This window comes from Pteropus vampyrus, unplaced genomic scaffold (assembly GCF_000151845.1).
Source record: "Pteropus vampyrus isolate Shadow unplaced genomic scaffold, Pvam_2.0 Scaffold123, whole genome shotgun sequence".
Classification (NCBI taxonomy): domain Eukaryota; kingdom Metazoa; phylum Chordata; class Mammalia; order Chiroptera; family Pteropodidae; genus Pteropus; species Pteropus vampyrus.
This window is the reverse complement of record NW_011888904.1, coordinates 3,758,736-3,774,658: the sequence shown is the minus strand read 5'-3', so window position 1 is coordinate 3,774,658 and position 15,923 is coordinate 3,758,736. Positions and strand designations below refer to the sequence as shown.

Below are 15,923 nucleotides of genomic sequence, written 5' to 3'. Positions count from 1 at the left end.
AGTGCTCAGGCCATTAGAGGAGGCAGACGGGATTCAGAATTCAAAACATCTGGAACATCGAGGAACTTTCTAGAGGAGATTACATGTTAGCTGGGCTTCGAAGAGCAACCTGAATAAAACATGAAGCCTTGTTCAAGTGGCTGGGGGAGGCATGCTTATTGGAAAGTCAGTGTTATCATGTTTCCCCTTTTCATTCTGCTCCTCCAACCAACCAAGACTAGGTGTGTAGGCCATCAGTGCCCAAGCGAGAGCCCTTATAGGACAAGTGTGGTGGTGGAGGGCCACTGAGGGCCAGGGCTCAGGATGGTACCCAAGGCCGATGGAAAGACAGATCCAAATTAGGCCATGCAAGAGCCAGTTAGAGTGAGACAGGTAGTTATGGGCAGGAGAGAAAGAGAAGTTGAGGTGGAAGGTATCCCATGGCACTGAGTCACGGGGTGGGGGCAGCAGCTGTGTGGAACCTTAGGTTTCAAGTCATAACACTGTGGCTAGAAGCCCTGACTCTGGGCCGTGGGCCAGGAGGAGTTCCCCACATCAGTTAACATGGATGACCTCACTTTGGGCTAGTGCCTGTGGTGCTGAGACCACAAGGCACGTTCACAACCATTATCTGTTCATCTTTATAACAAATCCTATGAGGTTAGTACTGTTGCCACCATTTTACAGGTAGAGAAACTGAGTCTCAAAATGCGCCGCTGTACCCCCAAATTTGAAGCTAGATCTGTGACACCTGGATGCCGGTGCTTTTCTCACTGCTCTGTACTACCCCATAGTACATGTCGGATATTGGAGATAGAAGAGTAAGAGAATAAGAAAATATAGGTCAGAATGCTAATCTGGAAAAGCCACTGTAGTGGACTTAGGGATCAAAAGAGTGCTATGGGAAGGAGACAGATTTCCACCTGTTTGGAACCTCTGGGCTCCCACGGAATGTGCATTTATTCTTGCCAAGTTGGCCAGAGGGACCAAGAGTGCTTCGGCTCCAGGCTACCTCCTTCAACTCTCAGAGCATGTCCCCACCCACGTGGCTGGCTGCCAGCTGGGCTTGTAATGCTTCTGGGCTCCACCCCCTTTGCTTCTAGTTTTTACCATCAGCCTAGTCTCTGGCTTCTAGATCTTTCCAGTCAGCATCTTTGGATTAACGATGTCTTTGGGCAGTTTTTTAGGGTTCGATTCTCAGAGCATCCAAAACCAGGCCTCGGTGTCTATCCAGAGGTCTGCATGCCCAGACCTCACATCTGCGATGAGCCCCCATGTCTCTTGGTAACCTCATCTCTAGTTGGGATTATCCACACAGTCTCAACAAGGCACTGCCAAGCCTGAGAGATGACCCTCATCATGCAACTGAAAAGTGAGTCTCTTTATGAGACTAGAGCCTTGATGGGATAATAAATAGATCATTTCTACGATAGTCTTTGAAGAGTGAACAAACATACATTGCATTGTGCATGTGGTTGAAAAGCCATAATTTTTAAAAAGCAAATACATCAGAGATACAGCATTCTTTTTGGTCCCGATTTTTCATTTCTTTATTTTTTATTTAAGTACCAAAGCCTTGGACATGCACATGCCCCGGATTTCTCTTGACCCCTGAGGAGCCTTGGTGTCCCAACACCCCAGTATTCTGGACACAGGAATCGAATGGAGAATTCTGTCACTTGTCTCCCGTTCAGATTTTGGTTAGCAGAACAGCTCTCGGCTCAGTCTCCCAAGTTAGAACCCCTCTCTAGTGAGTGCTTCTGCCCACACTGCCGATGCCTTCATCTGGTCTTCTTCATCTTTCTCTTGGACTGTTATTTAAACATTCTGGAACGTGATCCTTCTGTTACCAGTTTCTTTCCATGCACTCCATTTTCCACACTGCTCTTAGAGTGATCTCTATAAAAAGCAAATCTAACCATGCCCCTCCTTGGCTGAAAAACCTCAGTACCTTGGTTTTACTCCCCGCTTAGTTGGGGGCGGGGGGTGGTCTTTGCCGCTGTCATAGTCGATGGTGACTTCTCTTACATAGGAATGCCCATGGAGGACAGCACCCCTCCAGTCCCAGGGAATAAGAGGCAGCCAAGGCCAACCCCTTCTCAGTGTCCCCCTCCCCCTGTCCTGCCTCTCCAGCCTTCACCAGATCCATTCGCCAGGCAGAACAGTGGTATCATTGTATGAGGTTCTTTCCCAGATCTAGGAAGGTACATAAAACTATCAAGATACAAAATCTGGATAGTTACTCATTGTTCTTTTATAAATGAAGGCCTTAGGTTCTCCTAAAGATGTCTGCCTTTCTGCCTATGGATCCCTCTATCAAGCCCCTTTCCCCACACTGTTTCCTCTTCAGTTCTTCAGTGTGGTGTCCTCACTACACACCTTTGCCCAAGAGGCAGTCCTACCTCTCTCTGATCTTGCAAACATGAGTGACACCTCAGTTTTCAGCAGGTCCCAGAGTGAGAAGTGAGGGTGCACTCATCACCTGGATGACTGAGTCCACAGTTCCAGTTCAGATTCCCTCCATGAGAGCAGTGGCTGATTTCTTTACGTGGTTACCTGAGAGGCAGGTATGCCTCACCCAGAGAGCAGCAAGCTTTCGGTCTGTTTTTAAAATGAGTCAACCCTCTCTCAAGTCCTAGCGAGGAAAGGATTTTCCCTCCCATTAACATATTTTGGCCCTGCTCCATTTAGAAACCTAGGTGTCCTCACTATTGTGTTTGGTTTTGACTAACAAGTCGAGCTTTCCCTGTAAAGAAGCCAGACTAGTTGTAAGTGGCTGCTTTCTTTGCTACCCAGTAAAGGAAAGCATGGCTCAGGTCCACATCTGATAGGAAGGCGTAATAGTGGAGTCGCTGGTGTACCCAGTAAAACACCCTGAATTCCTGCCACAATGAACTTCTGGCCATCTATATTAATTTCCTAGTGCTGATGTGACAAATCATCGCACACTTGGTGGCTTAAAAGAACAGAAATGTATTCTCTCACAGTTTTGCGAGCCAGAAGTCTGAAAAGGTTGGCAAGGGCCATGTTCCCTCTGAAGGCTCTAAGAGAGAATCTTTCTGTCTCTCTTCCTGCTTCTGGTGGCTCCAGGCATTCCTTGGCTGTGGCAGCACACCTCCGATCTCTGCCTCTATCTTTGCATGGCCTTCTCCTTGGTCTGTATTTTTCTTTTCTTCTGTCTCGAATCTCTTTGCCTTTCTCTCATAGGGAGACCTGTCATAATAATCTGGGATAATCCAGAATTAACTCATCTTGAGATTCTTAACTTTATTATATCAACAAAGACCTTTTTTCAAAATAAGGTCACATTCACACGTTCCAGGTGTTAGGACATGGACATATCATTTGGGGGCCAGCTTTCAGCCACCACGCCCTCCCAAGACATATCAACTTCTTTCACAATTGTGACTTGGCATAGGTTCCCTCCTTTTACTTTTGATGTCCTTCCAAATCTTCCCACCTGTCCGTCATCAGCATGTTTTCCTCACTTAGCAAACTCCCTTTATCCCTAAAGTATGAGCTCAAACATCACCTTGTGTGTAAAACCTTCCCTGACTTCTGGAGGCACTGCCACATGTTCCCTTCTCTAGGCTCCTGCAGCACATTGCTCACTTGCCTGGAAAGCAGTTGCCACAACTCGAGTCTGAGAAATGAGGCCCCTCAGAGAGGCGAGTGCACAGTGCCAGGGAGGAGAAAGCCAGAATGTGAGGGAGGGTGCAAAGGGTGGCCAAGGAACTTACTCTACAGATATCCTCACCCCCACCCCACATTTCTAACTCCAGCCAGTGGTGGTGTCTCAAAGAGATCGAATGTACCAGAGAGGGAGGAGGTGGCTGAAGTTGCAGGGATGATGAGAAAATCCTCCTACCTTCTCTAAATCTCTCCTCCTTTTCATACACACTCAGAAATACCTGATATGGAAACAATCCAATGCCTACCAATGGATGACTGGATACAGAAAATGCGATATGTGTATATCATACATATCACATACGTATGTATATATATCACATACATGTACATAAATACACATACAATGGAATATTATTCATTCATAAAAAAGAAAGAAATCCTACTATTTGGGACAACAGGGATGAACTGAGAGAACATGATGTTAAGTGAAATAAACCAGACACAGAGAGACAAATAATGTACGATCTTGCTTATATGCGAAATCTAAACCTGTTGAATGCACAGAGGCACAGAGTAGAATGGTGATTGCCAGGGTCTGGGAGCTGGGGGCAATGGGGAGATGTTAATCAGTGTTGGCTCACAACCTTGGGAGTTCCCCAGGTAAAATCTGAAACTGGCCCCAGTACATGTAGGGCAAGGAGAGACTGAAGAATGGGGTAGATCTCTCCATGTTGGTAGGTAGCAGTTTCAATAAGCAAGAGAACTTAGATACTAGACTTGTCTTGGGTGGCTGCAAGACAAATAGAGCTCTGCGCCCCACTCCTGGAAGAATCTTAAAAGTTTGTATAGAAGCCTTAATGGGGTTCAGTCACATATATGATCCAGATGGTCTCTACACCACATTGCTCACTCAAGGGCGTGTCCTTGAAAATGGCTCCTAGCGTAAGAACAGTGGGCAGAATGTACATTCCAAGGACAGGGGTGGGGTAAAGAGCCTCTGATTGCCTGGGTCCAGCTCATGGGTCAATTGGCAGTCACATCTTCTCAATGACCTCTTCTAGCAGTCAAAGGGTACAGACTTTCCGTTATAAGATGAATAAGTTCTGGAGACTTAATGTACAGCATGGTGACTATAGCTAATAATAATGTATTGTATACTTGAATTTTGCTAAGAGGATAAATCTTAAGTGTTCTCACCACACATAAAAAAGATAGCTATGTGAGATGACAGATGTGTTAATTTACTTGATTGTAGTAATCATTTCACAATGTGTACATTTGATATATCAAATCATCATGTTGTACCCCTTAAATGTATACAATTTTTATTTGCCAATTATACTTCAGTAGAGCAGAGGTGGGTAGAGAGCAGGAGGGCTCCTGAAAGGTAGGGGTGGCAAAGGGGCGCACCACAGACACCAAAGATGTCCAGGGGGCCAGCAGGAAAGGGACAACTTGCTGTTATAGAACAAGCAGTGAATTAGGAAACACACTCTACCTAAATCAGAATAGTACCAAGAAAAGGAGAAATCGATATTGGGAGATATCTATTTCTGATAGCTATTGGGAGATATCTATCAGAAAGTACATGATAGATGTTGCGATAGATCAGGATAGGTGTGATAGTTAAGGATTCCACAGACTCCTTAGCAGTTAAGGGATCTATGTGTGACCAAGGATCACATGTAGCTCACTTCACTGGAGGATGAACAATGAGAAGTGCTGACTGTGTGGACAGACTGGCTTTTCTGGCAGGCATAGTGTTGGAGGTACCTGCTTTTTCTGGGGCAACTGTAGTCGAGATTCTAGGTTCAAAATTCTAGAACTGTCCCATGGAATGGTTGGGAGTTTCTCCTGACAGTATCACTCCTGTATTTGTTGTTTCTGACTATATTTTAGCATACAAGTCCGAATCTTGGGTCCTCCTGGAGATTCCGTGAGACACCTAATATCATTTTATAAATCGATTTCTGCTTATATAAGTTAAAGTAGATTCTTTACTTTACTTTTGCAACTTAGAACCATGACAATTAATTCATTTCCTCTATAGAGTGAGATGGTGGGAAGTTACATTTATGGTAAACAAAAAAAAGTCACCTTTACCTTTCTATGTAAAAGATAAGAACTTTTGATGGGGGGTGGGGGGAAAAGAACCTTTGATGGGTTTTCAGAGGGAAAGTGATAATGATAAGACAGGATCTTATTCCCTTTTTTAACCCTCCAGTTCACTGATACTGTCCCTCTCAAGGTCACCAGTGACTTCCATTTTACCAAATCCACTGGTCACTTCTCTTCCTTTTATTTTATTTTATTTTGTTTTGTTTTATTTTTAACTAAACAGCTTATCGACATTTGATGGTCCTTGATCACTTTCTTCTTCTCCTGGCTCATTATGTGACACTCTCCCTGTTTTCCTCCTACTGCACTGGCTACTCTCTCTTACTATCCTTTGCTGGTCCCTCCTCCACCGCTAAACCTGTGGATATTGGAATGCCCTGGGGCTCTTCTTTTCCTTATTTATCCCTCTCCCTAGGAATTCCATGGCTCCAAGTAACAAGTGTATATGCCAATGACACTTAAATTTACATAATCATCCCGCACTTTCTGTTTACCTCTGGATTTGTATATTCAGCTATAGACTTGACATTTTCACCTGTCTAATGGATACCTAACATGTAACATATTCAAAATGAAACACTTGTTTTTCTCCCAACTTATATCCCTTCATTGCCCCCATTCAAAATGGCACTGCCGTACACTCAGTTGCTCAAGCCAAACACCCGGAATCATCCTCGATGACTTTTCCCCATCTCCTTATGTCAAATCTATCAGAAAGTACTGTGAGCCCTACCCCCAAAATATGTCTTGAGCCCACCTACTTATTTTCTTTTCTCCCACTACCATCCTAGCTTCTGCCTCACTTCTCTTGCCTTACCTCCCACCACTTTTTCTTTACTCACCATATTCTAGCCTCCTGGGCCTTCTTTGTGTTTCTCAAATAGCCACGCTTATTGCTCCCTACTGGATCTCCTCTTTCCTTTGTCTAGAATGCTATTCTCTCAGATATTGGCATGGTCGATTTTCTTCTTGTCTCTCAGACCTTGGATCAAATGTGACTTACCACACAAAGTATTCCCCCGCCCCAAGACCCATTTTGATTAATTTCTAACACTAATCAGTTATCAGAAGTAATCTTGTTTATTTGTTTACTTAAGTAATGTCTCCTCTCTCTAGACAAACATAGATACTTGTCTTCTTTGATCACTTAACATACCTAGAAAAGTGCTCGGCACCTGATAGCAACTGAACATATTTATGGAATAAATGAGTGGATGTATGAGAAAAATCGCTCTGGTGACAATTTGGAAAATAGACTTGAAGGGGAGAAATCTGTGTTTTAGAAAGTTCTCTTTGGCTTGAACGCGCAATGTGGATTGAGCTTAAAAACTCCACGGTCTCTGAGAACACCAAACCTTGTAGGCTGTTTGGTGGGGTAAATTTTGTATGATTGTAGTCTAGAAATGATTTAGAGGATTTCTTCATTAACTCGAAAAGGTGGGCTTCTTTTCCTGTGCTGTAGCCAAAACAGATTTCTGCGGTTTGGTTGCTGACACCACAGGTGTGTGAAAGTAGAATGAGATACTTTTCCCGTGGCAGCTCCTGACCCAAAAATCGTGGACAATTGATGTGGGGACAGTCATTCTCTGAGAGTGTCGTCTGGCAATGAGGAAGGGAGGGGGAACGAGCTGGCAGTGGGGTGCACTTTGCTCCTCGAGTCAGAGGTCCTTTTGGCTGGCCTCGTGGTGGATAATGTGGGGACAATTCTTTTCTTTCCATCTCTTCATTACTGCACAAAAGAGTATACAGATCTTCACAGAAAAGGGGTTAGCCAGGCTTCGTAACTCTAGGATTCTTCTTTCTTTCTTTATCCCAGAGCGTCAGTTCTCTTGCATTCTTTTCAAAGCACGGTAGAAAAAGAAAGGATGCTTAGAAAAAGTGGATAAAAAGAAAACAAAATATCTCCTAAACTTGCCAAAGTCTTTCCCTGAAACCTGTTTCATGCAGAATTTATATTCACCCGAAAATTTTCTTTTTCCAGGACAAATAAAAAATCATCCCAATGGCAATTATTCCTTCTCTCTCTCTCTCTCTCTCTCTCTTTCTTTTTTTGTAGACTTTATGGAGTAATTTGAATTCTTAGGGCCTCTCTTTCATTGTGCAGATTGAGAAATTGTAAACCTCGTAATCGGGAGAGCTGGGCGATCTGAAAGAGTGTGCAAACCAGACTTGACTCGATGAGCTGGCAGAGTCCCCACAGATCCGCATGGAAGCTGAGCTTTGCCAGACTGCATGGACGGTCCCCTTTCTAAAAGGCGTATGATGTTCTACTTGGCAGTACAATACAGTAGAAAAGTATGGAGTTAGAAGATAGGATGTCTGGACTGTAGTCCCCACGGTTTAGATGACCTTGGGCAAGCTATTTAGGTTTTCTGAGTCGAGGCTTTCCTGTCATGAAGTGAGAGTAATAATACATCCTTTCCCTTTGTACAAGGCTATTCTGAGAATTAAATATATATGTGAGAAGCTGGGAAGACCTCTGTGTATCTTAGTCTTTATTTCCTAGTTTGTCAGATCAAAGTCTTAATCTAGAATGTATAAATCTATTCACAGTAAATGTTCATTCATTAGACAGACTGATTGATGATGAGTTGGGATTCTAGATTCAGAACAGAAGACAGAAATAAACCTACTCTTGATGATATTTTAAAGCCTCTCCAATTTAATATGACTTAATTTGCACATTTAGAACTTGAGTATTAGATAGGGATAAAAATGTGGCTATTGAGATTTGGTGAGAAAAGAAGGCTTCATCCATTCAGTGTTTACTCTATAAATATTTTGGGGGGCAGGTAAAATATTTATAACAGTGCTTGGCACATGTCACGTGTTCAGTAAATTCCCACTGTTATTATTGTTGCTGTCGTTGCTATTTGCCCAGTCGTGAGCTGAGCTTTGGGGTTGAAAATAGGCAAAGCCATAGTCTCTGGCTTCTAGGAGCTCCAAGTCCAGTGGCAGTCATCAGCAAGCCAGGAACTGAATTGGCTGGCACTTTGATGTTGGACTTCCAACCTCCAGAACTGTTTAGGTTTAGGCCACCCAGTCTATGGTACTGTGTTATGGCAGCCTGAACTGACTAAGACCTTAGCCATGGAAGTTTGACAAAAGGCAGAGGTAACTTAGGATAGAAGGCACTAGGAGAGCTGGAAGGACACGCTCTGTACTTAACTTTCTGACTGACCTGTATTCATCCATGTCCCTCTCGGGGCCCCAGATTCCTTTTCCATAAACTAAGGTCTCCTTTCAGTTCTAGCGCTCAGCAAGCTATGATTTAGAAAGGAATTGTTAGAAAACCTGTATCGTTGCATTCACGTGGATTTAAAAATACACATTTTTAAATTTTATTTTTTTTTGTGGCGAAGTATACATAACATACATTTTATCATATTAATCACTATCCATCTCCAACTGATATTCTGTATCCATTTATAATTTATAATAATTACTACCCCCTACCACCCAGCACCTAGCAGCCACCATTTTACCTTCTGTCTCTATTAATGTGACTCATCTAGGTGCCTTCTATAAGTGGAATCATATAGTATTTGTCCTTTTGTGACTGGTTGATTTCACGTAGCATCATGTCTTTAAGGTTCATCCATGTTGTAGAAGGATGTCAGAATTTTATTCCTTTATAAGGCTAACTAGTATTCGTCATGTGGATTTGGAATCACAAGACCTGTGCCCCAATTCCAACTCTTCTACTTATGGGCTCATGTGACCTTGAATGTACCCTCTGCTTCTCATTTCCTCATCCTTAAATAGTGAAAATAGTACCTACCTCATAGACTTGCTGGGTGGAGAATTTGATATAATGGATGTGAAACCTCTTTGGGAATGTTATGATGCTATGGCTATTTTTAGCAATAAGAGCCCACTAGGTTGGCTGCCAAGGGTTGATTCTTTTCTTCTGGCCACCTTAATGGCATCTTTCTAAGCAATTCTTTGGCCTGAGTGTATAGCTGATCCAATTCACTTATCACGGCAGTCAAATAAATGGACTTGGTTGTTTTCCTGTCGGCTTCTTGATATGTCACATCAGCACAGCTGAAGATGAGGAGCCTCTATCTCTGACCCAAATGCTTAGACCTGGGTGCCTCCATTGTATGCCGGGGGAAGTATGTGTGCAGGAGAAAACTCTCCCCGCCTTGGATTTTTGCTCCATTCTAAGGCAACATCAGGTTTCCGGTTTCTAGGCTTGACTCCATGAAGTCATTCTGCCCTGGAGAGGTTGGAAGATGGATTAGTGGAAAGTGACATGAGGCAGCTTGGCCTGGGGGTCTAGGAGGCTGAAGGCCAAGCTGGATCTCCTATGGACTCACTGTGTGACCATGAGCAAGGCACTTTTCCTCTCTGGGTTGGTTACTCTCCTCTGTGTGAAAAGGTGGGATTCAATGACCTCTCCAGCTCAGGTCATCTCCAGCTCTGGCCTTCTGCGAATTATGAATTATTTACAGATTACCATCCCACTTTCTGTCAATGACTCTCAATATCTTTCACCCCTGCCCTTCAGATACTTGTCCCCAAAAGCTGCTTACTTCAGGTTCAGACTAACACTTGATCCTTACCCTTAGCTCTTAGTCTATCTCTTCCCTCCTCCCTCTTCGCGTTGATTCCTTTCTGGTCCAATTTTCTGCCATTTAGACGACTTCGCTTTAGAAACATCTTTCCTAAAGCATGCCGAAAGGTTAATAGCAGATCTATGGCTCGAGTTCTCATTTCACTGGTGTTTTAGGAAAGGAGCAAGACTTCAGCCTCAAAAGAATGGCCCACTTGCAGTAGAGTTTAGATACAGATTGGGGAGATGGGTTCAAAAAGTAGATGGGGGCCAAATTATGGAGGTTTCTAAAGAGAAGCCAAGAGGTTTGAACTTTATCCAGTGACCACAGGGAGCCACTGAGTGTTTTGAGCTGTAGCAGAGTTGTATCTTTAAGAGATCAGTCAGGCAGCCTTTTGAAGACAGGATTAAAGTGGGAAGAAGGCAGAAGCAGGCAAGAGAGTGAATCCAGGATCTAGGTGAGAGAGACCAAGAAGAGTGACATTAGAGGTAAAAAGGAAGAGACCCATCTGGGAGGTTGTAGAAGAATCAACTGGACTTGGGCTGCAGTGCCTCTGGGGATGAGAAAGAGGAAAGAGTTGAGAATGACCCTGACATTTCTACCATGAAAGGTTGATGCATTTTTGTCTTTGGCTGATACAGAAAACACATTACCTGCCATTCTTCCATAGTTCACGATCCTGCAGCCATGCCCAAATCCGCTCCCGCCTCAGGGCTTTTGCGCTTGTGGATCTTGGTGCCCAATTTTGCCTCAAATGTCACCTCTTTCAAGAAGCTACTTTGATTATTCAGTCTGAAGTAGTCTTGCTGTCTTGCTCACCTCCCACCTCAGATCTTTATTCACCTCATTTTTAAATCTCTATCTGAAATGAGCTCATTCGTCTATTTGCTTACTTCCACTAGAATTTAAGATCCATGTGGGTAGGGGTCTTATCTGTCTTGTTCGAGTGTGTTCCTGGCACCTAGAATAGGGCTTGGCTCATAGCAGATGCTTAGTTATTATAAGTTTAATGAAAAGGAAGGAAGGAAGGAAGGAAGGAAGGAAGGAAGGAAGGAAGGAAGGAAGGGAGGGAGGGAGGGAGGGAGGGAGACTGGAATCAGATGTGACAGATTATTTCCAAAGATGGCTGCAACAGTATCTCCCATCTTGCATGCCTATTGTGATGAGACCAGCTGCTCCTCCTAGCAGGTGGAGTCTGTTTTCTCTCTCTTTAACCTGGGCTGGCCCTATGACTTGCTTTGACCTGTAGAATATAGCTGAAGTGACACATGGCTTCAGAGTCTAGGCATTTAGAAGCCTTGTGGCTTCTGTTTTTACACTCTTGCAGTACTTCTTCAGAGAAAAGTGTCTTGGGACCATCATACTGTGAGAAAGACCAAGGCCTTATGGAAGGAAACAGAGCCCTTCAGTCAATGGCCCTAGCTGAGCCCAGCCCCCAGCAGATCTGCCAGCTGAACCACATGAGTAACCTCAGGGGAGAAGAGCCATCCAGGCAAGCCACAGGGTTGCAAGAAACAGTAAATTGTTTCAAACCACTATGTTTCTTTCTCCACTTTGGGCTTTAAGTTTAAGGAACTGGTAGGCATACAGTTGGAGATGTATAGCAGGAATTCAATATGTATATAATATGTATATAAAATACATGTACATATATACTTTCATGTACATATATGTATACATATTCGTATGTGTATGCATATACATGATTACATATATAGTATATATGTATGCATTTTTGAAAGAAACTGATTTGATGACCTATGGATTATATACATATATAATGTATATGTGATTTACTGTGATTTAATGTGATTAAGAAAAATGTTCTTTTGTTTCTTGACTGGATTGTAAAGAAAATTATAACGACAGTGTGTTTCCTTACTCTCGTTGTGAAAATTTTTCAAGTAGGTAAATGGGGAGCAGTTATAGTCAGACATTGGTCCCCACCCAGTGTCATTTGAGAAGCATTTAGGACCCCTACCTGCCCAAAGTGTCTGCTTCACTGCATTCTTATCCCTGAAGACACTCTTTATACTGTTACTTTTTCAGCCGAGAGTTAGACACGGTTCCAGAATTGTCAATTCCAGGCCACCCTGGTATCGATAAACATGCACTTTGTGATTTGTACTTTATAAAGCCATTTTCCCATCATCATCTCATTTAATTCTCATAGCAACGCTGTGGCATAGGTTCTGATTTTTTTGAAAATGAGGAGACAGGATTGAACTGAAAGTCACAAGGTGTTAGGTAGCAGAGTGAGTGAGGATCCAGCCTGGCAGACTCTTAACTCTTGGGTCAGCATACTTTCAGCACTCTTGTACTTTCCAATAGAGCAGTCTGTGAGCTTCTTGGAAAGTATTTACATAACAAAGAGGATGACCTTGGTCTTGAAAGCCATTCTTTGTCTGTCACAGGAGACATAGAGATTATCATCTTTGGGCAAGGTCTTCACCCATCTTGTAATTTAAGTAAAACTTTCATGCTAATTTCCTCTCCCTCCTACTGTTAGCCCTGGCTCCTGGGAAAGGAAAGGAAGTGCTTTCACACTTTATAGACAACCTTGGCTCCAATCACATCATTTGCTTCATTTTTTTCTCTCTTACAAAATATGAAAAAGCAGATGTAAAGGCTTCTCTGTTTCTCTGTAAAGGAAGAAGATAATAGTCGTTTTGCACATTTTAATTTAGCATATTTAAAAAGATTGAGCATTGACTTTTTTAATTGGAAGATTTATTTTGGATAAAAAATTAATTTGGGACGAGCTAAGAATACTCTTTTTGAGTATTGGGATACAAGAGGAAGGCTTTCGAGATCTGTTTGCAAACTTCAGCAGCCCTTATGGTCTCCCTGAGACCAGGCAGACACTGACTGAGACCCCGGCCCATTCTGGCAGCACAGGCACATGGACCTCATTAGAATATTTGGTTGGGGTAGGGGGAGGAAAGACAAGGGTATTTTCTAACCAGGCGTCTCATCTCGGCAATTCTCTGTTACATCATGAAAGGCCACACCTCTTTTTCTACAATTGTTCTTCCGCTCATTTCTTGATTGATCTGAGCTTCTGGTCACACTACCAGAAGCTTCCCCGCCCCTCTCCACTGTGCCCCTGGGTCCCTGCTCCATGGTGAACCACTCTCCAGTCACCTCCTTCATTTGCTGAGGTCTGGATTGTCCTACGTGGAACTCCCCAGTGGAGGCTACTGATTCTTCCACTTTTCCTTGCAACATGGAGGTAGGAAAAGAATATACATACACATTCTCGCAGATCTTCTCTTATGTTTACAGACATTACACTTTTGCCCTCATTAAAAATTAATGTTTATTTAAGTTTCATTCTATGTAGCTATAAACCCCACAATCTCTACTATCTCTTCTATATCATTGTCTTCTCCTAGCTTCCCAGTCACTGTTGTTCATTTATTGCAGATTTTGGCATCTGATTTATGACCTTTCTCTCCATTTCAACTCGTTGTCATCATTCTGGGAGGTTTCACTGATAAGAATTGGACCATCCAAGTCTCATGATTCTGGAATTTTTTATTTCTGGAGGCCATCATTTTGCCTCAATTTCAGTCACATGCTCTAGGGCCATCTCCTACAAGAGTTTCCCTTTTTATTATTATTATTATTTATTATTCCTATTTATGCCTACAGCACCTGGTCTTCCTAGGTGGTCTCCCATCCAAGTACTAACCAGGCCCGACCCTGCTTAGCTTCTGAGATCAGACATTGGGTTTGTTCAGGGAGGCATGGCCGTAGACCATGGACCGTGGCTCCACTGGGGCATGAACCCAGGACCTTCTGTGTGTAAAGCAGATGTGCTAACCGTTACACTATGGAACCACGTCCAAGAGTTTCCCTTTTGAACTCTTTAATTCCCTCCTACTAACCTCATGCCTTTGCTTTCTCTAGGTTCTTGGCCCTTCCATTTTCTCTTCATTAATTGTTCCTCTCCCAGCCTTTATTTCTTCTTTTCCCTCTTTGGAGTCCATGATTGATCACCTTTTTCTTCTCAGCGGCTCTCAACATTTACCATTCCTTGTGAGTTCCATACACAATTCCATACCCCACACTCTGCATCCATAGCAGAATATCATGTCTTGTACTCAACTGAGAAAATTGATCCCTCTGGTATCAACTGCTTGCTCTCAACTTCCAGCAGCCTACAATTCATTGCCTCTTCTTTCCTCTACCTCAGAGGATATGCATCCTTGATGCAACCCTCTCCTTTCTCCTGCTGCATCTTTTTCTATCAGTCATCACCTCTCCATGAAACCCATTTCCTTCTATGAAATCTTTTCCCTCAGTATATGAAAACAGTCAAGTTTTCCCCATTTTTAAAAACAACAACAACAAAAGCAAACAAAACACCAAACATAACTTTATCTCATGTTCACCTCTAACTGGGTAGCCTCTTATCTAACTATCTCAAAAAGTTGCCTACATTCACTGCCTCCAGTTTCCCACCTCCCATTCACTCCTCAACTTGCCACAGTCTGGCTTCTTGCCCCAGGCATTCTACTGAAGCAGCTGTTCACTAAAATGAACAGTAACTTCCTAATCTTCAAATCCCATGGATATTTTTCAGTCCTTATTGTACCGAACCACTTTCTAGTATTGGATATTGTTAATCATTCTTTTCCTTCTTGGAACTCTGGATTTCCTTGCATCTGGGACACTTATTCTTCTGATTTTCATAGTAGCTGGCAATTCTGTCTCTGGTTCTTTGTAGACTTCTCTTTCTTTTACATATTGGAATTCGACAGAATTGCCTACTGTTTCTCACTGTCCCTGAGTGAGCTCTTTCATTTCCATGACTCTATTAACACTTACAAGTCACTAACTGCAAAGTACCTCTCTTTCATTCATATCTCCCTTAAGTCAGGAAGTCAACTACCTTCTAGATGGCTCTAGCCAATCTCTCAAACATAACATGATCTGCAACCAGCCTTTTCCCCAAAACAGCTCCTCTTCTTGAATTCTTCAGTTAAGCCATCTTTGCCTAGGCACCAGGCTAAAACTTAGAAGCCGCCCTCAACTTCTTTTTCTCCTTTGCCAGCCACATCATATCAATTGTGAAATCCTGCCAAATTAAGTTAAACTTCACCTCTCTCTGTCTCCTGGATGGCTCCAGTGACCTTCATACGGGGCTCCTTGCTCCCATCCCTGTTTATTTCTGGTATATCTTTGGTACAATATAATGAAATATGAATCTGACCAGGCCAAGCCCATACATTTAAATAATTTCCTGGTATCTATAGGCACATGTCCAGGCTCTTCCTATACTAGGTCTTCCATGATCTAACATCTGTAGGTGTTTTTAGCCTCACCAATCAGCCCTCCATGCCTGATCCTTTCTGCTTCAGCAATAATTAATGGCACAGAGGCCGCACCTGACACCACCCCAAACATATAGGCCTCTGTGCCTTTGTTCGTGTTCTCCCTTTGCCTGGAATTTCTCACCATTTTCCACCTATTCTTTGCATAGTTGAATCTCAGTCATTTTGATGCATGAGTCTTTCTGCAGAGTTTCCATAACACCCTGTGTACCTCCATCAAATTGCTTTATATTGTCTTCGCTGTCTAACCTTCTATTATGTTGTAAGCTTCTTGAGGTCTCATTCAATGTTCTGC

At 43.0% G+C, this 15,923-nt stretch overlaps 1 pseudogene; it reads right to left on the bottom strand.

The window, feature by feature from the left end:
• Positions 1 to 13,934: 13,934 nt before the first annotated feature.
• Positions 13,935 to 14,050, bottom strand: LOC111743841 (annotated as a pseudogene).
• Positions 14,051 to 15,923: the final 1,873 nt, after the last annotated feature.